We start from the raw sequence: 24,307 nt of genomic DNA, 5'->3' as shown, positions 1-24,307 counted from the left end.
GTTTTAGTGCAGAATAGGAAAAAAATATGGAAACAGAAATACAGTGTCACTCATTCTTTAACATCTAGAACTGTGGTCATGTTTTTGGACGTATGCGTTTCTAGTTCTATGAGCATAAAGTCTTTAGATATCTTGCTTGGCTTAATACTTGAAATTTTAATAAAATGTGTTTATATTTTTATGGTTCTCTCTGTGGTGTGTGTGTAGGGGGGCAGCCTCACATACCACACTAAGCCCAAGTGGAAATTAGAGGACAAATCTTAAGACTCAGTTTCCCCCTGTCTTCCTGTGTGGTCCAGGATGGACTCAAATCCTCAGTGGCTGTTGACTGAGGTATCTTGTCAGCCTTAGTCTCAGCTCTATACATGACTTAAGAAAATCATCTCCTTATTTTAAGCCTTCCTAATTTTTTAGTGACACAAAAACAGAATCCGGAAAATTCATATAACTTGTAACAAACACGCAGGTTTAACTTTCAAATAGTCATGTCAAATGTCGGAGTCTGAATTTGTAGACTAGAATTAGAGCTATTTAAAATCATTTTATTGGAAAGACCTCCCCCCCTTTTAACATTAATAGTAACTTTGCAATGTGTTTGGTTACTGTAGGGTATCAGAAAAAAACTGTAGGAAGATTATGGAATGGGAAGACAATAGAACAGACTCTCAGGGAGTCAGTTTACAATGGCTTACAACTCCCAGACTTGGACACAGAGAGGACTAGATCAGGCAGTGAGACTGCTGGCACACCAAGGACTTTCCCATCTTCCCTTGCTGGTCACATTTATCTACTGTGCTCAGTCCATTCCAATTTTGGAAAAGGCTGCAGTTCATACCCCTTGCTTAAACTGTTCCTTGGATTTCTTCTAAGAATACAGCAGAGATTCCCATAGAATCACTGAGGGAGAGAGTGGATGACTTAGGTTCTGAATTGTCTAAATTAATACCTGCTCAGGCAAAAACATAGAAATCAGAGCATTAACTCAACATTCAGTAAATATGTAAGAGTCTAGGCACATGTACCCACAAACTTTCCATAAGGTAAGTGTAGGGAGCTCTTCTTTTCCATCTTAAAAAAAATTAAAACCTCTACTTTAGCAGAGAACAGTCCAGTAAAGTGAGATTTAATTTCCCTTCCACAATTTGGTGTGTCCAAGATTCAGAGAAGCACCATCTTCACAAAAAATAATTTATACTAATATATTTGAACTGAAGTCAGAGTAAGAATCCTGCTATCACCATGAACTTCAAGAAGCTTGAAAAAGAGAAGGACTAAGCCCTTGCCCGATTGTTTCCTTTCTCCTTTTTTCCCTTCTTGGTAGATCTTTACCCCCACTAAGCCCCAGACCCAAGTCTAGTTAGCTTAGCAGCCAGTTAACTCCTGGGAGGTGGCTCAGAACTGTCCCATGGGGAGTCTCGGAAGTCACTCCAGCACTATCAGCCCTCTATCAGATAGTAATGGTTTTCTGATCATTTAATGTGACAAGCTCTTACACTGCGCTGTTCAGTCTTTCTGGGGTCAGTTATTGCACATAAACCTGTACTTGAGGAAACAGTAACCCATCATTCAGAAAGGAAAGCAGCACTCTGATCTGTGGCCCTTTGATGGGGAGAAAGAAGAATGGTCACAGGCCACTGCTCCAGGAGCCTCCAGGGAGGTTTGCCTTCAATGATCAAGCAAAAATGTTGCCTTTGCAGATATTGGTAGGGCTCTGTGTTATCCCCTTGTGAATTGTTTTGTGGTCTTATTCTATTGGGATTCCATGGCAATTGCCTCTGATAAATTCAGGACCTTGCTTATGCTGACTAAAGCCGGTCACTGGAAACTGGGAAAAATATACACTGAGTCATATCCAAATTTCTCCTTGACTATTCAAAGGGGGCAGAGAAGAAAGCAGGTGACAGAGAATACAGAAGGGCTTTGTGGAAAACGATTGTGTCCCAAGAAGAATGAGTCTTTCATTTTATCCTTTAAGGGCCTTTTGGTATATAGAAATCAGATCGTATCCATATATGCCTTCTATATAAAGGGGGGTCAATAGGTAGTAAAGAATAAGATTTTCCTAGGGGGCTGCAATGCAAAGTGCAGAGTTACTTGATCAGGCTCTCAATAACAGAAGACCTTCCTCTCATCCAGCTGCAGATGCTTATACAGCAAGGTCCTGTTATTAACCCATCTTATCTCATGTGGTTTTAGTTAACTATCAGAATGCACTCTCAATTTGAGGAAATATCTAACCATTCCAGAGCAATTTCAATCTCTCTACCCATGGACTACCAGAGGAAGTTGTTTATTCTTTTATATTGGTTTTCTATAGGTGTAGGTGCTTAAGGGGGAAGACTGTAGAGCAAGCTGACCTGGTTCTAATTGTGGAACTGAAGTTTACCAGCTGCATAGTGTAAACTACTTATTTTCCAATTCCCTTGTTTGTAAAGTTGGGAAATAATGGTGCCCACTTCAGGACTGAGGTAAAATTAAATGGGATAAAAGGCAGTTGGACTAGTGATTACTAAATATTACTTATTGATGTTGAATTGTTTTCAATAAATGTTTGGGCAAAACAATAAGATAGGAACCATAGCTGTGACTGTTATGACTTCCATTTAGGGCTTAGCATACAGAAATTCATTTAGGATGGAAGACTTCTTTTGTTTGTTGTTTTCGAGCACTTTACCTTCACCCCTCAACCTGACTCTTTATGGAGAGGGAATCTCAAGTAAGCAACATGTACTCTCTCTCTCACAAGGCCTACTAGAGGAAGCTAGAGGGCTTTGGCCATCAATGGAGCTTTCATGGGCTTAGTTCTTATTCCTGCAGCCAGGGGTAGCAGAGTGGCAATCCTTGAGCATGTCCTCCAGAGACTGACCACTGCAAAAGCTCGCAGGTCCTTCCTAGGGTGTGATACTCAAAAGAAAAGACCATGTGCTGTCTGGGCAAGCCTCCATAAATAATAAGATGGTCTTGGCGCTTTACCTAAAAGCTTTAAGATCCCACTGACTAACCTCTCAGCCTTTGTTCCTCCCACAGAAACATAATCTAAACAATCAGCCCACTTCTTAGACACCATTTCTCAACAGCTACTTATAAGAGCTGGAGAAACAGAGATCCTGTCTCCAGTTCCATTTGTGACCTCTAATTGCCCTGACCCTGATTCCCTTCAGACTCCCACTAAAACAAACACTTAAGTGCCTACCTTTTCTCAGCCGTGCTACAAGGCAGATAGCGCCTATTAGGGTCTTTGGCCATGAGACGGAGTTGTTCAAGGTCAGAGAGGGAGCCAATCACAGCCTGAAATCGCACTAGGGCTCCTGACTTGAAGTCTACTGCTCGTTACTCTAGCCCATGCCACTTCCCTTTGGCTGCTAAGTGCATCTTCATCACAACACACAACCTAATCAGGCCTCTAAATTGAGATGGTGAGAATGTAAATATGGGTTCTTGAAACACTCTAGCAGTAATGTTCCATTCTTTCTGTTCTACAAATCAAAGTAATGAGCAGCCTGCTTTTTTTTTTGAATTTCTTTTTGTATTAAAGTTTTAATAGAGAGATAATCATGGAATTGGAAAAATTCCAAGCCACGATGATAAAACACTTAAAACTCAGGGAAAGAATATATTAAAATTGAGAAAGTTAGAACAGTGACTATAATATGGTGGTTGGGAGAAAAGCAAAGCCAGGTATGATCCCAGAATGTTGACTTCGCTACCTCTGTGTCTACGTAACTCTTTTGGAAAGGAAGGATCTGAGGTTACATTGTGTTCTGGGAAAAATCCACAAATTCCTAGACCCTACCAAGAAAACAGTTCAATGCCAAGTTCATGGAGGCTATGCAGGGGCAGAGTTGGAGTGTGTGGTGAATAGCAACAGTTAACAAGGCAAAAGAAGTCCACAGCAGGCAACACAGTAATAAACGCTGAGAAAAGGCTGTCTTTTCTCAGACAGGAAAATGAGATCTGTTAATAAGTCGCACGTAAAGAAGGTGACAGGAAGAACTAAGTATTTGATCTACCTTCCTGAATGTGTGATTCACGGATTAGACACATCACATCTTCTGACAGCTTCTAAGAAGACAGACCCTGCAGTGTCTCCCCTGACCCACAGAATCAGATCAGCATTTAAGATCCCTGATTAATTACTATGGCCTTGCGGCTCTGGGAATTCTGTGCTGATCACAGGTGGAGTTGGAAGAACGAGAAAGAGCCTGGCCTGGTAGCTCATCCTGCAATCCCAGCATCAAGAGGTTGAGGCAGGAGCATCACAAGTTTAAGAGCACCCTGGGCCTGTATACAAAAACCTTATATCAAACCAAATACCAGGGGGAAGATGGCCAGGGTGGATAAGAAGAGGCAGTCTCAAGGGAGGTCACCATCCCTCACCTGCATCTGAGGCAGAGGCTATGAACAGGAACTATTACAAATGGAAGAGAATAGCAGTTGAGAGAGGTTAAATTTAGGAGTTATTAGTACCGAGGCACATAAACTCGTGGAATAGTTGCAGCAGCTTAGAGAAAACTTTAAAAGCCGAAAAGGCTGCAGGGCCTGGGAGCAGCCTGTGGATGCCTCTTGGGAGAAGGGGAGATGAGGAGGCAGAGAGCAGCTGCGGATTCCGTTACAGGAAGAGCACCAGAGCTGATTTATCATCCAGACCACGTCCTGCCTACTAACAAATACTGATTTGGATAAACAGCGAGCCCGGGGAGAGGCACCATCTCCAATTAAGAGATCACAATCCACATAAATAAATGGCATCCAAAGGCAACCTCAGGCTGCCTAGGTGAATCCCAGTGATTTCTTAGGCGTTCATTTCAGCAGCAGAAATAGAGAAAGCCTATGTTATCATGCTGCCGCAGGACTCCATGAAGGAGTCACAGTTCTCAGAAGCACAGAGAAAGCAAAAAAGAAAGTTGCCATTTCAGAAAAAAAAAACCAGGACCCAGTACAACCTGGTTGGTCTCTGAAATCATTGGGCTTAGGTTTGGGAGCTTGTTAAAACGGAAGGAGGGAGGGGCTGTCCATCAACTGGCGTTGTGATCCAAAGTGGATCACACTTTGAGGCACAAGGATGAGCTTTCCATCTGGGCCAAGGACACACCTTCTCAGGCTAGATGAATAAGGACACGGGGAAAAGACCAAACAAAATGGTTCAGAAGGCACACTCTCCAAGAGTGTGGGGTGACTGGCTCACGGTACAGTCACCCTGACGTAGACATGTTAATCTAGCTTGTAGCTGAAACATAAAGCATTATGGTTTGTCAAGAAATCTTATTCCAGAAATTGAACCTCAGCATGTCCTTCTCCCTGTGCAAACGCCTGTCCCTGCCTCTGTGTGAAAGCCTGCCAGCCCTGCACGGCACACCCATATGATGCTCTGGCATTTGACGTCTGTAAACAAGCAATAATGTCTTCTGCTTTCTAGGGGCAAGGTTATGAAGAGCACACAAGCCTTTGCAGTTGAGAGGAAGAAACTGGTATTTTCTTTCTTTCTTTCTTTCTTTCTTTCTTTCTTTCTTTCTTTCTTTCTTTCTTTCTTCCTTTCTCTTCCTTTTTCTTTCTTTCTTTTTCTTTTTGGACATTTTCTTTATTTACATTTCCAATGTTATCGCCTTTCCTGGTCCCCCCCTTCCCCCCATCCCATCCTCCCTCCCCCCACTTCTATGAGGATGTTCCTCCACCCACCCCACGCCCACCTCCCCACCCTCAATTCCCCTACTCTGAGGCATCTATCATGCCTTCATGGGACCAAGGGAAACTGGTATTTTCTACAAGTATTTTAGAGAGCCAGATCTGCTTGGCATTTTACTAGATTTCATGAAATATCAAACCATGAAATAAGGGGGATACAGTTTTTAACCGGATTGAATTTCTAGGTGAGTTCCTTTAAAGAAAGTGTTAGATTATTTGGCACAGATAGGCAAGAGGGGTTAACAGGGAATGCTTAAGCAAGCCCTAATAGTGGCTGGAGGTTCTCTCAAGTGAGCTGTGAGGTGGGGCTACAGACACCAAGGTAGGCCAAGTGATTAGGGCTCAGACAGCCAATTCCATGGGCCAACTCTGAATGCCAAGATATGTAAGACTCTGCTCCTCCTTTTCCTGTTTTTATCTTTTTGCTCCCACTTTGTATCTCTAGACACTGATTTCTTCCAGGGTGTAATTTTAAAGATTCTCAGAGGTAAGGGCATGTCAGTTTATAACATTGGTAGTGCATTATACAAACTAAAAGCAACTGTGTTTAAGGAAGGTAATGCCAAATGAAATTCTTCCTGTTTTTACTTTGAAAAACTGAACTATCAGTACTTACCTCGTGAGAAAATAGTAAGCAGTTCTTTAAAGTTCTATAATGCTTGTGGTTCACATGCAAATCTAGCATCATTCATACTTAAAAGCATGGATGAAGACAATCTTACCATGCCATGCACTTGCTCCTGAGGTCCTTAACCAAATACTTATGGAGGGTCTCTGGTCAAAAGTATTCTAGGCACTATAACAGAATACAAAAGATTTGCATAACAAATGACTCCCATGAAGAAGTATGGAGAGGGTCCTGATCCTGGAAAGGATTGATCTAGCATTGGAAGGGAATATAAGGACAGAGAAAAAGGAGGGAGGTGATTGGAGAAGGGATGGAGAGAAGAAGGTTTATTGGACATATGGGGAGGGGGAATCTGGGAAAGGGGAAATCATTTGGAATGTAAACAAAGAATATAGAAAATAAAAATATTAAAAAAATGATAGAGAAATGGAGGCCTTGTGATTTCTGGAGAATCCAGAGAAGTTTGAGAAACAGAGTAGACATTAGAAAATGAATTGAAACACAGCTCCTCAAGACCCAGGAAGAAGATACCACTAAATGGGTGGCAGAGAGAGACAGGCCTTATGGATGCTGAGTTAGAATGCCACGCCCAAGGTCCTTTAGAATACAAAGACTCTTATCCCCAAATAACACCATAACTCCTGTGGCCATATCCAGGTTGAGTTAATACTGCAAGGGTGGAGAGAAATGTCAAAATTAAAATGTGCAAGAAGTGAAGGGAGACTTGAGGGGATAGCTCTGTGGTAAGGTGCTTGCTACATAAGCATGAAGACCTCCTGACATTGAATACCCAAAACAGACACAAAGCTGCACTCAGCGAGTATTTCTGTCATCCCCAAAGTTTCCACAGTGAAATGGGAGCCAGAGACAGAAAAATACTCAGCAGCTTGTGGGCCAGCGAGCCTGTGTATATAATGGTGAACAATTGAGACCCTGTCTCAAACAAGGTAAAGTCAAGCACTGGTACCCAAGAGTGTCATCCGAACTCCACACTCTCACCTAGCATTTGTGTGCCTACTCTCTGATACACACAGTGAAAGCAAGAAAGCAAGGAAGGAAGGAAGGAAGGAAGGAAGGAAGGAAGGAGAGAGGGAGGAAAGGGAGGGAGGGAAGGAAGGAAGGAAGGAAGGAAGGAAGGAAGGAAGGAAGGAAGGAAGGAAGGAAGTAAAGGGAGCCTCCGAGGTGGCCAAGAAAGGGGAGAGAGATCAGTTATGTTTTCAGATAAGATTTAGTACAGAGATCTTGAGTCAGTCAGGCAGAAAAAAAGAGGATTAATTCTTGCTTCAAGAAATAATTAATTTTATTCATGAATGAATTGCTCCTTGCAGATACTCTAGAGCAAGCAGACAGGGACACTGGCTAGTCACATGCTCGTCTCTTGTTCATCTCTTCAAGAGATGAGCTTTTTCTAGGTCAGGAATTTTTTCCCTCTCCCTCTCCCTCTCCCTCTCCCTCTCCCTCTCCCTCTCCCTCTCCCTCTCCCTCTCCCTCTCCCTCTCCCTCTCCCTCTCCCTCTCCCTCTCCCTCCCTCCTACCCTCCCACCCTCTCCCTCTCCCTCTCCCTCTCCCTTTTTCTCCCTCCCTCCTACCCTCCCACCCTCTCCCTTTCCCTCTCCCTCTCCCTCTCCCTCCCTCCTACCCTCCCACCCTCTCCTTCTCCCTCTCCCTTTTTCTCCCTCCCTCCTACCCTCCCACCCTCTCCCTCTCCCTCTCCCTCTCCCTCTCCCTACCCCCCCCACTCTCTCTCCAGCATCTTCTGCATCTCTCCCACCACAGAACTTCCCACATCTCTTATAAGAAAATTATTTCAGTACACAGAGCTTGGAACAGAAAGTGGCACACAAAAAGGCCTTTGCACCTTGGGCAGGTATTTAGTGAGTGTCTAACAGAGTGCTTGGTGGCAGCCCAGGTACAGGGAGATCAGCCAATAGATGAGAGTCATTCATTCTGAGTGGCAGACATCTGGGGTGCATTCAAAAGCCCCAGGGATTTGACTCCCATTGCAGTTACTCATGTCTCTCTGCAGGCTCAAAAACAACAGCATGTACTACAAGATGGGGAAGGCGAGTTTGTAGATCAAGGTGTAGATACCAGAGTAAGACAGGGATTCTAATCCTACCTTCTCATCCCTGCCCCAAGCTAAAGACAATTGGGCCCCACTTATTCAGCTGACTGGGCAGCTCAATCTTAAGTGAAATAGAGAGGCCCTCAGTTGGCAGTACACACAGGCGGGCAAGTTAGTCGACTGTGAGGAAGAGGAGAGAACCAGAGGCTTTGTTGAGCAGAGATCTCACTCCACAGACTGCGCTAATCAATGATCACATGAGAAGAGGAGGCTTTCTCCAGTCTCCTAATGTTACTCTGGGAAGAAACAAGCAAGAGGCAAAGTAACTGCTTGTTTGCAAAGACAACCAAAACCCATTGATTTCTTATTTTGAGAATATCTATTTTAATTTTAGGATATGTGTATGTCTCTCTGTCAGTCTTTGTCTGTCTGTCTTTGTGTGTCTCACTTGTGTGTCTGTGTATCTGTGTGTTTATCTCCGTGTGTGTGTGTGTGTGTGTGTGTGTGTGTGTGTGTGTGTGTGTGCATGTGTTCTTGTGCGCGGAGACCATAAGAGGTCCGGAGTTACCTGTAGTTGTGTGCCATCCAATCTGGGGACTGGGAACTGAACTCCAATTTTCTGCAAGAGTAGAAAATACTCCTAACCACCGGACTGTTTCTACTTTTTTTTAAACGTAGAGAAAGAAAGCTTGGAATTTCTCTCTGCGCTAATATCAATGATACTCATAAATAGGAGCTAATATAATATAAAGTCAACATTTGTATGCCTATATACCTGATGTATATCGTATGTGCACACATTGTGTGTGGGGGGGCTTACAGACTTTTGTTACTTTGCACAGTGGCCAGTTATTAAGCACCCTTTCTTGCTTTCTACCTTATTCCCTTGAGATACAGTCTCTCCTCACTGTCTATGGAGATGGCCATTGGGAGGAAGCTATGGTGGTGGCTATTAACCCTCCACAGTCCTCCTGTCTCAACATTACCTTCCAGCTCTGGAGTTACAGTCACATGTAGCTATACCTGACTTTCTCTGTGTTGAAACCTGAACTCAGGTCCTCACACGGTGCAGCAGACACTTACCCACCAAGCCATTCCCCACCCCAACATGCAACATAATACGTTATTTTTTTCTTTTTCTAAAATATTAATTTTTATTTATTTTATGTATGAGTGCTCTATCTACATGTATACCTGCATGCCCCAAGAGGGCATCAGACCCCATTATAGATGGTTGTGAGCCACCAAGTAGTTGCTTGGAATTGAACTCAGGACCTCTGGAAGAGCAGCCAGTGCTCTTAACCACTGAGCCATCTCTCCAGCCCCTGATCAAATTTTTTCTAATAAGAGTTTCATGAGGCATGTGCTTTGTCCATCCATATAGTAAGTGAAGATCTTGAATGCTAAAGGCTGTGCCATAGCAGGAGGAAGATCCAGTGCTCAGTCCCCATCATAGGAGGCCTATTCGATGATTAATATGTAGCTAAAAAATCTGAGCTAGGGATATTTGATATTCCTAGAGAAGGCTCCCCTATCCTCTTTTCTTTTGAGCAGCCCAGTAGATTCTGGAGATACAGAAGACAGGCCTCAAAGGGCTATAAGGGGTTGGTCCTATCTCCAGTCCCTGCAATTCCCACTTGCCACCACAGCTCCTCATCTGCACTTGGGCTCCGGGGAACCTGAGCAGGAGGAGGCCACACTGGATTTTTCTGAAACAGAGTACCTTTGCATGACTATTTTTCCACATGGGATAGGGTACAAACCAGATTTCTATAAACTGGATCCTCTCCTAGAGGGACATGTAATGTCATTTCCCACACTTGATATCTTATTTCTTGCCTGGCAATGGCTTATAAAAATTCACTGTTAAGTAAATTTGAGTAAATCCCTGGCCGGAGAATTAAGGAGCAGGTAAACACTGATTTACAAGCATACATGTCCATTTGAAAGTGTCCCATATTTCAAGGGATAGCTACATAAACCTGGAAGAAATTTGCAATACGGCAAATGTCAGGTTGTTTGGGAAACTTTGCAAATTTGGATTTAACGTTTTTTGTTTTGTTTTGTTTTTTTAACAAAGACAAGTTTTCACGTATATGCTCAGACAGTTCAGCTTGGCCTGTCGTCCACACTATGCTGTGTTGTCAGATGGAAGGGTGAACGGCACCTAGAGACTGGGAGTCCTGTGCCTATTTCATATTGTCGGCATTGCTGTGGTAGATTAGGGCTGGCCTTGCCAAGACATGCTTAGGGAAGAACACAGAATCTCTCAGAGCTGACTGGCCATGTCTTTCTGTTTCTGGTTAGATGCACCATAATTCTTTCACCCTATCCCTACCCAGCTTCTCCAAACCAGAGGTTTACCTCTTTTCCCCAAACCTCCTGCAAAACCCCAAGGATTTCTTCCTGTCACTGAGTCAGAGTGAGTGCATATTCCTGCTCCCTGGGTCGGGGACTCTGAGGGGAAGACAATAATGTTGCCAGAACCTTCATTACAACCCCAGGGCCTGGGAGAATTCTCATTTACCTAGTGTGTCAAGAGAGCCCAAGCCTTACCTAGGGACATGCTAGTGACGAAGAAAGGACAGGAAAGCAGGTTCTTTGGGGACTGACTGCTTCTGGATCCACAGAGGCATGTAAACACCTAATGGTCCCTTGCCATGGGCGACATCATCGGTTTATTAGTTACAGAGGTAAACTTTGGCAGGGAAGCCGAGTTCTCACTTGCATGTTCTGTGTCTGTTCTAAATTATGAATCTGATTAAGGGGGTACAAAGAGGCAAGGGGGCTCTGAGAATCTTTTGAGGTTGCCCTGGCTCATGAAAAAATCACATGCATGTGGGACTTTATAGGGAAAAAAAATGTGACTTGGGGCTGCCAGGATGGGTTTTGGTTTTCTGCAAGCATTAAAGTAGAGCCGTTTGCATTCTGCTCCTTGCATATCACAGCCAGACCAGAAGCTTAGATCTGAGAAGCGCGGGGCTTCTGAGCCCGAGATGAGGAGCCAAGGAGGCACAGACAGTATCTGGGTGTGCAAGGAAGTCTGATGACATGAAATGGCGCATCACAAGAACTAAGGAATACTTGGATGTCTAATTAGAAGGAAACTCCAAAATCAACTAGTGCAGACAACCAGCTCTACAATCTCACAAGGGTAGTTAAAATGCCTTGGCTGGAGCAGTTCCCAGCACAGGGATTTACCAAAGCCGATTTCCATTGTGCAGAGTTTAAAAGACTATCATAGCTCTCCTTTCCTTCCCTCCTTCATTCACCCCTTCTCTCTTCCTTCTTTTCTTCCTTTCTCCCCTATCCCTTCCCTGCCTCTTTCTTTCCTTTTCTTTCCTCTTCTCTTCTTTTATCTCTCTCAGAGAGATTCTTGCTCTGTTGCCCACACTAGTAGAGCTTATTATGCAGTCAAGGCTGAAACTCAAGTCATGGTAGTCCTCCTGTCTCAGCTCTGGGGTATACTAGAAAGATATTTCTGAAACAGAAGCTTTTTCTCTCCTCATTGATTATGTCTCTGCTTTCTCTTCTTTGGGATAAGCTTAGAGTCATTCTGACTCTGCCTTCTTGCTGTCCTTAGCACTCGCCCCAGAAGTTCCCGCCTTGTTTATTTTACCCCAACTCTCCCTGTTTCATCTTTCTTCCTAAAGAAAACAAATACAATTTCTTTTTTGACAAGATTCTCTCCTTAAACCAATTCTGGCTCCCAGGGACTAACTTGCCTGCTTGATTTTCAGAGTTCTTAAGCAGTTCAGTATCTGTGGCCCGTCTTAGAGCTTCTGACACCCAGCTTTTCTCCAGAGCATTCTCTGCAGTTCTGGGTGATGAGCAGCGCTGGTGGTAGCTTACCGGCACATCTCGGGATCCAGCGACTCATATTGGAAGCTGAAGCATCAGAGCTGCAAGAGTGGGAAATATGTGGGGGAATGGGGAGAATCTGCATGGTTTTTACTCCCATTAAATGCAGAAGAAATGTAGTGGCTTTTGTTTTCCAGCTTCTCCAAGAATCCCACCCACCCAGCTTTGCTCTAGCTTTGCACAACTGAGCTTAATCTTGGTGGTAAAACCAGAACTGAAACAGAACTTGTCCTGCTACATTCCTGGGGTCTCCTGGGGTCCTTACTGTGCTTTCTGCTAGGAGCAGCACGCCACTGCTGAAAACTGCCACCTCTGCTCTAACCTTGTCCCATTTGAACCGTAGGGCTTCAACTCCAGCCTTGTGGATTCATCATCGACTACTTGGATGAATGTCCTCATCTGTAATCGAACTTGTCTGTTGGCCCCACTGACCCAAAAGATAAACCCCGAATCTATTTCCTCATAAAATTCTTGTCCATTAATTCTTTACTTCTACCAATAGACAATGAGTACTGAACTCAGCCGCATAGTTTACATTCCCATTGCTCCAGCCCAGATCCAGTACAGCTCCAGATCTGCCCAGGCACAGGAAGCTCATTTGACAGTATTTGTTTCTGTGTGTCCTCTCCTCTTCCTGTAAAGCTTTTTTTTTTTTTCATGTTGGGTTCCTGCACACCCTTCAAGCAAGGCTGTTTTTGACTCTTGCCAGAGGGTTGGTTTTACATCTACCATTGCCATTTTCATATTCCTTACAAAGGACTTATGATTTTGTGTGCTTACTTACCTTCGTTGTGAGCCCTTTGGGGCAAAGAACACATCCTGCATCACCTTCTCATCGTCAGCCCTATGTCTTTACCAGAGAAAGACAAACCAAGAGATTGAAATTATTCAGTAACTATTGGGCTGTGTAGGACTGAGCTAGATGCAGCATACAGAAGTAACTGATACTCCAAGCTCTGGAACAGGTTGCCTGGATTCCAGTTGCATTTCTGATCAGTATGTAGCATTGTATAAGTGATTTTTCACGTGTGAGCTTCACTTCCTCAACAGTGAAACTGTTAGAATAATACTACTTTAATTACTTGGAGATTACAAAAAATAGATTTGTTGTACTTCAAGATAGAGTGTGTGTGTGTGTGTGTGTGTGTGTGTGTGTGTGTGTGTGTGTAGGAGGTAAATATGGAAAATGCCAGAGTGATAAATCTGGATAAATGTGTAAGGAGAAAATGCAGAGAGGTTTACACAGGAAGAGCAAAGAGATGAGAGATAGTCTCACTCTATCAAACTTGTTTTACTACATGAAAATCCATGCATAAGTCAAATTTATCACTTAAAATCTATGGGCTACTCTCTTTCAATGTAGCTCAAGTTAATCTTTTGATTTTATAGTTATTGGACAGTTTAAAATAAATCCTTAATGGTGATGGTGCTTTCACTGTGAAGACCTTCCCCCACCCAAGATCTAACAGCCTACTTGTCAGTGCCTCAAGACCAATGGCATTCACCATGCATGTCCAAAAAGCTACAAGAGAGCAGGTGAGCTGAGAAGTAGAGGCACAGCTGTATGACCAGGGAAACCATACATATAACACAAGTCACTGACAGGGAGCCTTCCTCAGGTTGACAATATGATCCAACAGTTTTTCTCCAGGTGGGAAAACCAGGTTGATATAATTCAGATACTATTAGTCAAAGCAGGCTAACAGTTGAAACAGACCCCAAAATCTTGGTGATGTGATAGTCTGCCTCTTTCTGCTCATTTCACACTATAATCTAATTCGTGGGAAGGATGAATGTATTTGCTTCAGGATCTCATTTGGGACTGAGACTCCATTGACCTAAATTATTTTGCCATCCCCTGAGGCCTGAAGTCCAGCCGCCTTCTAGACTCATTCTGGTAGATGAGGAAAAAGAGCACAGGAAGAATGGATGGGAGGCCCCTACCCCAGGCCTGTCCTCACCTTCTATGGTCCAGAACTTAGTTACATGGCTATACATGAAGAGAACGTTGTGGATATAGGGAGCAGGTTGAGCAAGTAAGACCAAGACAGAAAATGAAAATATCTCAGAGAACAACTTTTCAGTCTCTGCCATAAGGGTCCAACGTAAGAAAGCAAAATACAAAGTCTTACCTTTAAGTTGAAAGTGTCACCTTCACAAATATAGGGTTTAGAAGCAGCCTTCCTTCAGTGTGTCTTATGAAAAAGAAGCCAGGGCTGTAAAGAGATGCAAGGTGCTGGGTGATTACAAATTCATTGTTACATCATAATGCTTTACCTTTATATAAAGATATAGTTGTCAAGTGAAAGAATTAAGGGAAGATAGTAGAAAGAACAGAGACTTCATCACTTAGTAAGCTGCGTATCCTTGATAAAGATACTTATATTCATATCTGCTAACACAGATATGAAATAGAGCAGATATTTACTATTTAGCCATTGCCCCAATTCCACATATAAAATAGAACAATATTCAGTGGGTTAAAATGGTCATTATCATAGCATATTGGCTGTAAGAGCTTTGCTTCACGCTGAAGATTCACAAAGGTTCAGTGTATAGGTCTGTCTCTTAGTGGTATTTATTTTAGGGGAAAAGCTAAAAGAATGGAATTAGAATACTGGAAGGGTGTGATTTTTCTAGAAAAGAGAGAGGAACAGCTGGGAAAGAAGCAACAGGCAATGTCTCTTGAGGAATTGTCCAAGAATTGTCTGACAGTCACTTTCTGTTCATTCTTTTACCCAAAGCAAAACAATACAACTGTGTATATATAGGGTTGAGAAATAAGTTCTACCCTTGTAAGTGGATGTCTACCAAGCTACCTATTAGGAACCTAATACAGGCAAAATTGATGAGTCAGTCTACTACACTGATCTTTATAAGGTCTCTGCGATGATTTTTAAATATATCAAACATCCAGTCCCACTCCTGGTGACACTGAGGCCCAGTGAACATTGGTCCCATAATAATGTTCATGGAGATCATGAGAATGATGATGAAGACAATGATGCATTTAGCGTACTCTCACTTGTCCTCAGTTTATTGCCTCTGTCTTGGAACACATCAACCTGTGTTTAGAAAGAAACATATTGATAAGGTCAAGTGTAAAAAAAAAAAATGAAAGTTGGGCATGAAAGGCTAGAGATCTGGAAATTCTTATAGGAACTAAAAAGAGTTGGTCAAAAAAAAAGTATCCTATATCAAAAAACAAAGAACTCTAAATAACAGAAGACTTACCTCATTTCAAAATGAGTAAACTTTTAGAGTACTGGAAGGATCTACAGCCTGGGGGAACTATCTTGAAGTAAAATGGCTAATGGGAAGCCCAGGAGAAGACTACTGGGGAGAAGGATAGCATGGACCATTGCTTGCTGAGTAAACTAGCTCGACGGGAGAGGAGCAGTGGTGAAGAGGGTAATTTTCTCCATAGGTGAACAGATGAGCCTTAGAAGAGCAGACGGAGTGGCCAAGGCAAAGATAGGCCTTCTGTGTCTTCAAAAACACTGGCTATCCCTTTCTGTTCCTTCCAGTTTTGCGGATTCACTGGCCCTCCATTGCGAGGAGTCTATTGCTTTTCATGTTGATTCACTTCTGGTGCCCTCTTCAAGTCCCTAAGCTCCACAGGGACCAGTGTGACTCACCAAACAGTGATCTCTTCCTCCTCCCCTAAGCTTGACTCTCCCCTCCCCACCTCTTCCAATCAGCCTTAATTAAACTGTTTGAAAGCTGCAGCTTGATTTTAATTAGAGCAAAATTGAAAAGATTAGAATAAAATTGGCCAATCATTGTTTACGGGCCGTTGTTTGAGAACACAGCAGGCTGCTAAATTACCTCCAGGCCAGGCTTCTTGAGTTCTCCCAGACAGTAAGGACAGGGCAATAGAACATCAAGGATAAACTACCCTCATGTCTACTTTTCTGCCTTCAAGGTCATAGGGGCTGAGATCTTATTTAACCCAATGATGCCCAACTGAAAGGCATAGAGATTTGTCCTATCCACAATAGAGAACTAAGCAGAATTATCTGGGAGTTGTGACAAAGGTGGGTAGTGGACGCTGAGTGTAAGCCCAGCCTGCAGACAAAGACAGAAAATCATTAGGAGCCTGACCCAGACACTAGTTAAATTCAACTGCTAATCACCTGAGACTTAGGGCCAGCTACTTCTCTGTTTCCAGTCTCTTCACTTGTTAACTTGTAAAAGGATAATAGGTGAATAATAATATCCCCTTCATCTCCTCCAAGGTCCTTATAATAAATTTGCTAAACATTCCTGAAAATTGTTCGAAGTTTTAAAAAAAAATACTGAAAGATTTCACTATACCAATATAAGGAATTACGGTTATTATTATCATTTCTTTTTATGACTCAGATTAATCATGTCTCATTCATTATGGCAGTAGAAACTCTAATAGCCAAGAACATTACAGTAATCTGTTGTTGAGATAGAAATCTTTTGATGATGTGATGTGTCTAGAAATACTGCACTCTGTATGGGAGCCAAAGATCTCTATGCCTCTAGTATATCAAGGAGGAGAGTCTGAGCCAGCTGAGTCAAGTCTCTGAGGTGAACAAGAAGAATCCCTCAAGGCCTATGCTAGCTTTGACCAGTCCTGTGAATTTTCTGAGTTTAAAGCTGTGGTCCTATGGAAAAAAAATGAGTGCTTTTTTGAGTGGCAGAGTGACATCTGGGTATGTGAGACATTGGTGCAAACATGGAACAAGAGAAGGCCTTTAGTTGGAAACTCATTAGGAAAGTCAGCAACACTCAGTGGCTCTCACTGAGCCTGTTGTGTCAAACTGACAATCTAAGCTAGTCAGAGAGACTAAGAAAAAAGGTGAGCTCAGAGAATCTGTTATTTACGTTTACCCACAACTAGTTGCTGTGTGAGGCATGTTTTGAAGGATCATTGGTTGACAGTGTAAGTAGACTAAGATGTAAGTCAGAAAAGATGACAAAACCATTCATTGTTTTGGCTTAAGGCCATATTTTCCCAAAGTTCTTAAATGGTTTATTCTGTAACCTATTCTCTGTCTTTCTTCATTTTGCAAGGAAACCCAAGCGTATTTTTTCTTACAATCATGGTGAATTGCAGAGCAGCCATTTGGAGAATGATAGTTTAGACCCTTGTAAAACAGCAATCCCTTTGAGCATCAAAGTTGGGTGATGTCTCCCTAAAAGGGAGGTTACTTAAAAGAGATTAGAAGGGAATAAAATGGAAAGTAACGCCGGTGCTTATGAGTTCACTTGTGTGGGCCATTTGCAAACTGCAAGATGGTACTTGGTGCTAGGCATCCTGGACTCTACGGCAGTCTTCAGACTCCTCCCACCTCTCAGGGAGTCCCCGGCCTATTCTGAGAACTGCCGCCTGAGTGAGCAGGTGATGACGGGCTGACTGTGCAGGAGGCAGCAGTGATTCCCAGAGTCTAACTCGGGAGGAACAAATGGCTCCTAGCACAGAGGGATGCACTGACTGTAGGCTAGGATGCTGCCAAGCCTGCAGGGGTGCCATGGTAAACGCATACACAGCAAGCTCAGAAGATTCAAAATGTGACTTTCCAGATGACAACCTTATAGCTGATCTTGGTAATGTGGTGGACATGTTTTCCTACCAAAGGTGGAAAAATAACGATTCATTAGAAAACTGGTAGTAAAGAAACGTCTAGCACTTAACATAAACTCTCAGCACAGCCACCCACGGTTTACTCTTAAACATCTATCTATCCACCTACCCATCTACCTATCTATCTATCTATTTATCTATCTATCTATCTATCCATCCATCCATCACCTTCCTATCTTCTATTATTATCTATTATCTATCATCTTTTAAATATGCATGTATATATGTATGAATGTATGTATGTATGTGTCTGCCATCTATTTATCTATCTATCTATCTATCTATCTATCTATCTATCTATCTATCTATCTATCTATCTGTCTATCTACCTATCTATCTATCTACCTACCTACCTACCTACCTATTTATCCAGCATACTCTATTTTTAAATGTCTCTCCCTTAGGACTTTACAGGTAGGAAACCTTCATAATTAATGGCTGTTCATGGGGCTGAATCAATGCTCTCATTTTACAAGCCCACAAAGTGGTGCTTAAGTGCAAACAGCACCTGGGTGGAAGATCCCAGCTGTGTTCTTTCTGAATCTTTTATCTTTAGAAGCTGGGAGACCCTGCAGGGAGGCTCTTGCAGGCAGATTTGGTGTTGACCTTGTGATACACAGGTGCTGTCCAGTAGTGACTTGGAGATACCACTTTCTATTTACAATTTTTGAATTAGAACAACCTGTAGTTATTTAATAAGCTCAATGAACTCCACTGAAGCCTCCTTTTGGTTTCAAATGCAGAGCTGGCTCAGAGCTGACTCAGTCTAAATCCGGGTTGAAGCTTCTGTTGCTTGGAATTTGGCATGCTTGTGATTCAACTTTTCCTAAACTCATGTACAACTCATTGTACAACCAGAAAGAGCCAGCCATGATTTATTGATAATTTGAGCTATTAGTATGAAGCACTTTGGCACAAAGATAATAGTGATAACTTTAGAATCTTTTTGTTTTTACCTAAAAATGTCTGAACACATGGCTGTGTATGGTGTATGGTGTATGGTATATGGTATGACACACTGGATTTCAACTTTCTTGGATCTTATCTTAGTTGTTATTGGTGATTTTATTTTTATATTAGTTGGGACTTTGGTGGCTTTTGTTCACTTGGAGGTAGCCCTGATTGCGCTAGAAGGTGGAGACTACAGAGAGCTTCTACTGATGATACCCATCTACTCAAGCACCCTTCTGAAATGCATAGAGATGCCTGTTTTTTTTTTCTCCATGTCCACCTTGAACAGCTCTGTTCATCTTTTGGTTCAACCCAGGAACATTTTCTGCAATGTCCTCTGATGTTTGAAAGAACTTTCCTTAGAACTACAGTGCTGTTTGAAATGTTTTCTTTCTCAGACTGTTTACTGAGTAACAAACACAGTGGGAGAAGGGGTTTAGGAGAAATGGCTAAATTGGAATGGAGATTTACTTGATGTCTTAATTGAAACAAAGATGATGTCTTAATTGAAGCACTGTATGTTAATTTAATTGATATATAGAAAACATTCTTTTCTTGGGGGAAAACGTCTTGATTATTTTATTACTAGAAAAAAACATACTAACTGAAAAATTGAAAATGAACATTTATGCTTTGACTAGCTTAGGCTGCTTTCCAGTACTGTCTTTTGAGGTTTTTTAGATGCTGTGAGAGAAAAAAAAAAACAGGTTAATAGTTCATTAAGCATATTTTTACTACTTTCTGGCTTAAACTTCATTCACAGACGTTCCCCCCAATGATTTCATATCAATGAAGATCCTCAAGGTCTGGGAAGAACTTGACTGGAGTAGAAGTGCATGGTTTTGAATCCTTGGAGCCTGAACCTTTTTTGTAGTTAGCACCTATTCTGAACTGGTGCTTATATTAATCAGTATTTCATTAATATAACAAAATATCAGCAGCTGGGCATGTTACAAAGCAAAGAGGCTAATGTAGTTCACAGTTCCAGAGGACAAAGGATACGGTGCCAGGTCCAGTTCCCAACTGATAAGGACCGACTTACTGCAGAACATCATGGATAGCATCATCCAGAAACTTAATGCAGGAGGAAGAGATCACTGAACAAGACAAGAAGGGACAGTCAAGGGGGAGAGTAACTAGGGACATTCTTTTGCAAAATGAGACTTCCCAGAAAACAATTCACATTCCCATAAGAACTATCCTCTCATAATCCTCTCAGAGTGATTCTCTGTCTCTGCCTCTGTCTGTCTCTGTCTCTGCCTCTCTGTCTCTGCCTCTCTGTCTCTGTCCTCTCTTTCTCTCTTTCTCTTGCTCTCTCCCATTCTTAAGTTCCCACCACATCTCAACATTGCCATTGTAACCATCAAGTTTCCTACCTCCCATCCCCACCCCCCAAAAATGCCTATGGCGCCAAACCACATCTGAGTCAGCAATACAATACGTCACTGGATGCCAGAAGCTTATTCAGCTTTTCCCCCTTTTTCCTGTTTTGTAATTGTAGTCCCCCAATTTGAACTCTTTATCCAGTGAGCTTTTCTAGGGAAGTGCTTCACAGTAAGCCCCTATCCTTATGCGTTATTTCTCCTGCAAACTTTCCCCTCCCCCAATTTTGCAACCAGCCCTTTGCTTTTCACAGGCAGAGATACTAGATCACAGTGGTCATACTATGTCCTGTCAAATCAACGAATGTTTCAACTCTGGTTCAGCCACTCACAGGATGTTACCAGCTGGGTAAATTAAAATATCCTGTCTTCATTTCATTGCCCACATGATGAAGATAATTATGGTTACCCGCCCCCCCGTAGGGTTATTTTATAGGTAACTCTCTTTTAAGAACCTTAGAATGCCTAGCACATGAATTCATCAAGTATTGCTCATATTTTTTTATTGTTTGCTCATACAATGCTTTCTAAGATGGTGTCATTCACTCTTCTAGGTCATGTGTTACTCCGTGTTATGATTTCCTGAGTACCCATGATACATGGACTCAGGTCTTTGTGATTCTTCCCATGATGCTCTGATGCTCTGTATATGAACCTGATTTCCTTCTCAATCTTAATTTCCTCTCCTACAAATGAGCATAAGGAAATTACTTTTATCCAAAAAAAGGTTTTACCATAATATAAATAGTATACTATTATACTATTCATATAATATAAATAGTATACAGTATTCAATATATAGTAAATTTATGTTTTTTTTTTAGATAAATGAAGAAAGGAAATATTCTGGGTAATGACACTATTTTTGTTAGAAAATACCTAACTTTCTGAAGAGGTTGGAGTCTGAATATGTACTTCAGGGACACAGAGGAAGACAAGTTGTAGAAAAGTGATATAGTGTTGACCTGAGATTTATGCAGGCCTCCCTCTGATTGTGTGACTCTGTCCACCTTACTCCTTTAACATTTCTGGGCTCCAGTTCCTGCCGCTGTCACCATCACCCCAAGGAAGATCAGTGTGCTCGCTTTTGGCTCAGGTTCTGCTACCAGCTGGTTATATTCTTTAAGGTACCTGGTGGCATCCTCCTTTTGTGGTTTTCTCAGCTAAGGTTCATGCTGGAATCTGAGTCTGCCCCAAATGGATAGCAAATGTGTCAAAGGCTTCATTGCCAAACAACAGGACAAGTACTAAGGTGTCAAGACTTGTTTTTCTGTTTCATCCTGCTATGAGCAGCCTTATTTGGGACTCTAAAGAGAGTCTTCTCTCCCTCGTTACCTTCCTTCTTTCCCTCCCTCCTTCCCTCTCTCCCCCTCTCTCTTCCTTCCTCCCTTCCATCCTTCCTTCCTTCCATCCTTCCTTCCTTTCCCCTTCCCTCTCTCCATCCCTCCCTCCCTCCCTTCTTCTATCTCCCTTTCCTTCCCCTCTACTTTTTCCACCATCTTGATACAAGACTTGATTCTATTTTATCCTGGTCTGGAGTCTATGGCACTCATCCTGCCTTGATGCATATCACAGTCTGGGGGAGTTTGTCAGAAAGTACTCAAGCTTTCCCTCCACTTCTAACAGCCTCGGTTTCTGTCTAGTTGTGTGACATTAGGCAATTGCTTACCTTTCTGAGCTTCCGTTTCCTCACTGAAGTCAAATACTCTGGAGCTATTGACTTGCGTTAAAGCAATTTTCCAAGGCTGATGTCAAACTGAGCAAAAGTGTATAACTTAAAGCCTGTAGCTTCTTCGGTCAGTCTTTAACATAATGAATGGTAGAAATTACCAGACTCACTGCACTGGAATGGAGATATTGATCATTGACACCTGAGTGTTAAATATAACAGTCTCAACAGACAGATTTTCCATGTATTAGGCTTTGAATGTGGACAGTAGACAGCCACGAGAAGTTGTCCATGCCTGCTGCAGATGGTGTATGAGGACCCACACAGTATAAAAAGAAAATACAACATAGACTATGACAGCTTTATATTTGTAGCAAGCTTCCTGCCTGTGCCTCCTGAGTACTGGGATTGTAGATGCACACCATCACATCTGTCTGATTTATATTTTTGAAATACACAACATTATGTTCCTATATTTTTATAAGTAAAATTTAACTTCCAGATACACACATTTAAAATGATTCATTTCATGTCAGATCAATTGCTAATTGGTTGTTGCTTCCTAGGTTATTCTCCTATAACTATTTTTTAATCAATTTCCCATTAATTTGAAAACCGGTGGATTGGGAAATGCTATGATATTAAAGAGCATGGTGAATGTCTGCTTCGATTACTCAACACAATGGTTTTGAATATCTATTATTTTTCTGTTGTAGGATTGGTTAATATGATTCTAATGCTGGCAATAGTTAATAGCAGGAAAGACGTGCTAGACACGCTACCTGGTAGAGTTTATATTCTAATGGGAGGAGAAGGAAGGGAAAATAGATGGTATCAGATGGTAATGAGTCAAAGAGAGACAGAAACAGAGAAAGACAGACAGACAGAGAAAGATCCAGAGAGAGGGGGAGAGGGAGAGGGAGAGGGAGAGGGAGAGGGAGAGGGAGAGGGAGAGGGAGAGAGGGAGAGAGGGAGAGGGAGAGGGAGAGGGAGAGGGAGAGGGAGAGGGAGAGGGAGAGGGAGAGGGAGAGGGAGAAAGAAGCCCGTCTGGATTTGATCATCAGGAAAGTAATGGGCTTGGGTCATTTTAAGAAATCACGGAAGATGGAAGAATGTCTCCTCTTCACCTTGAATCTAGAAAGATAACGTGATAAAAAATAGTAGTTAATGAAGTCGACATGTAGCTTTTCCCAAGGCAGAGAGCTAGGATTGATAACCCTAAGGATTTTCTTTTGATTATGTTTTGTTTCTGTTTTTAGTAATCTGATTTTATGATTCATCAGTGCAATTATCCTCTAGCCAAAGAGAGGATACTGGTTCCCATCCAGCCATCCACAAATGAGATCAGGCAACTGTTCTTCACCCTGCAGTGGGATTTGGGATAGCTAATGCTTTTGACAAATACCCCGTACTTTAATTAAAGTTTAGTATTTCCTACACAAAAGAAATAACTGATGATATATTATTATTAACTTGCCTAGTTCGATAAATAAAGCCACACAGAGAAAAATTTGAAAGACTAAGTTGAAACCGTGAATTATTAGTCACCATTTCCCTTTGTTCCCCTAGTGATGTTTGACATATGCTCCTCCTTTCTGTTTGAGCCTCGATGATCTCAGATGAGGGGATGGGGCACAGCTTCTATAGGCTCAGATTACACACGGGTTTCCATGTACTTATTTTTACCTATTTAATTTTGTGTAGCTCTATCATAAGTATTCCTTGGCTTTGAAGGGAAGATTAGACCAAGATTGTGCACTTTTACAATGAGCAGGATTGGGAAAAGGGAAGGGGGCGGTCCATGGAGATTTTAATCCTATGCTTGCCAAGACAGGAGGTGTAATATGGGAGTGTAATATGGGGCAGGGTGAAAATCTCATTTCTGACAATTATTTAATCTCAGCTCAAGACAAAGATTCCTCCTAGAATTTTTTTTTCTCTTTGAGATCCAAATGTACTGGTGAGGAACAAATCATGGAAAGTGAACCCTTAGATGTGTTTATAAAGAAACCCAGTCATCTTCTGAAACAGGCTGCTTAAGATGTGGTCTTCTTGGTTCCTTTCAGGACCCATGTGACATTTGCAATGGAAGTGGGGGAGGAAAAAATGGCAAATAAAACTGATATATTATTTGAAAAGAAAATACTCATCCCAAATGAGTCTGTTAGTCATGTCCTGGTCATCGTTATAGAAGTGAACTAAACACACAGCTGCCCCACCCCCAACCCCACAGAGACAGACGGAGTATGCCAGCTTCACTTAAGAATGACCTAAAGCACTACAATTTACTAACAGTATTAAATATTGACCTTGTATACATGTCTTTTCAATGTTCCATGCAATGAATTAGGAAATGCACACAGGGCATGTCTGCAGCTAGTAAAGAACTATGGTGATCTCAAGGGAAAATACATATGTGGTGGGGCTGCAAGCTGAGCAAGCAACTTTTCTC

The 24,307-nt window shown here is 42.1% G+C and overlaps 1 protein-coding gene across 2 annotated transcripts in view; it reads left to right on the top strand.

Moving 5' to 3' along the window:
* Brinp2 (BMP/retinoic acid inducible neural specific 2) overlaps positions 1–24,307 on the top strand; it is a 102,806-nt gene that overhangs the window by 54,712 nt on the left and 23,787 nt on the right. The gene's annotated exons all lie outside the window — the stretch shown is intronic.

This window comes from Apodemus sylvaticus, chromosome 12 (assembly GCF_947179515.1).
Source record: "Apodemus sylvaticus chromosome 12, mApoSyl1.1, whole genome shotgun sequence".
In the NCBI taxonomy this organism is placed as follows: domain Eukaryota; kingdom Metazoa; phylum Chordata; class Mammalia; order Rodentia; family Muridae; genus Apodemus; species Apodemus sylvaticus.
Note: the sequence above shows the minus strand (reverse complement) of the source record. Positions and strands in the feature narration are given on the sequence as shown.